Raw genomic sequence first — 902 nt, 5'->3', positions numbered from 1 at the left:
TTCTGCTCATTCTAAATTTGTCAAATGGCCTAAATCTTCTAAAGTGAAGGAGAATCATTTTAAAATAATAAATAAGATATATCCTGTAGCCATGTTTCTGCAAAGAAGATTTAAATTTCATGTTGATTTGTGTGTCTGTTGTAAATCACAAGATGAATCCCTCGAGCAATTTTTTTAAATGTCAATACAAAGTGTTTGGCCAGACATCAGAAACTGGATTAATCTCAAACTTAACATTCCTTCTTTTCATGCTGATGACATTTTACTTTATGTGGATAACTGAAGCTCAGCTTTCTCTGATGCCATAAATATAGTCGTACTTATAGCAAAGCACCACATTCTCTGTAGTAAGAAGTGGGATAATAAGTCCTCCTTCGTGTTTTATGAACAATTTTAAGTCATACTATTCTTCATTAAGTAGATTAAAAAACTGCAAAACTGCTAAAATCATCTCACAACAGATACAAACTTATTGTTTTAATTAAAACCATGTTTTTCAAGAAAAAAAAACGTATGAGCTTGTCAGCAGGTAAGGGGCGTTTACCTTCGGGACAAATTGAGGTTGTCGATTGGTCAGTTACTGACACGCCTTCTGGGTTGATTGACAGGTCGCGAGGATCCGATTGAAAAAAAAAAAAGCAAAAAGAAAGCTGCAGCAGCCGCTGGGAGGAGGCAGGGCTGCACACATGCAGTGGAAGTGTCTCTGTGCAGCGCAGGGCTCCAAGTAAAGCAGGAGATAACCAGATATTTTGCTTGTGCCCTCACTGCCCTGGGCCCCTTAGAGATCATGGGCCCCTGGGCAGTTGCCCATATGGTTAATCCGGCCTTGTATCGTCCACCAGGCGCTTACTCACAGTTTTTGTCTGAATTCTCAGAATTCTTTACTGATTTACTATTAAAGA

The sequence above is a fragment of the Nematolebias whitei genome, chromosome 3, assembly GCF_014905685.2.
Source record: "Nematolebias whitei isolate Nwh7 chromosome 3, NemWhi1, whole genome shotgun sequence".
Taxonomy (NCBI): domain Eukaryota; kingdom Metazoa; phylum Chordata; class Actinopteri; order Cyprinodontiformes; family Rivulidae; genus Nematolebias; species Nematolebias whitei.
Note: the sequence above shows the minus strand (reverse complement) of the source record.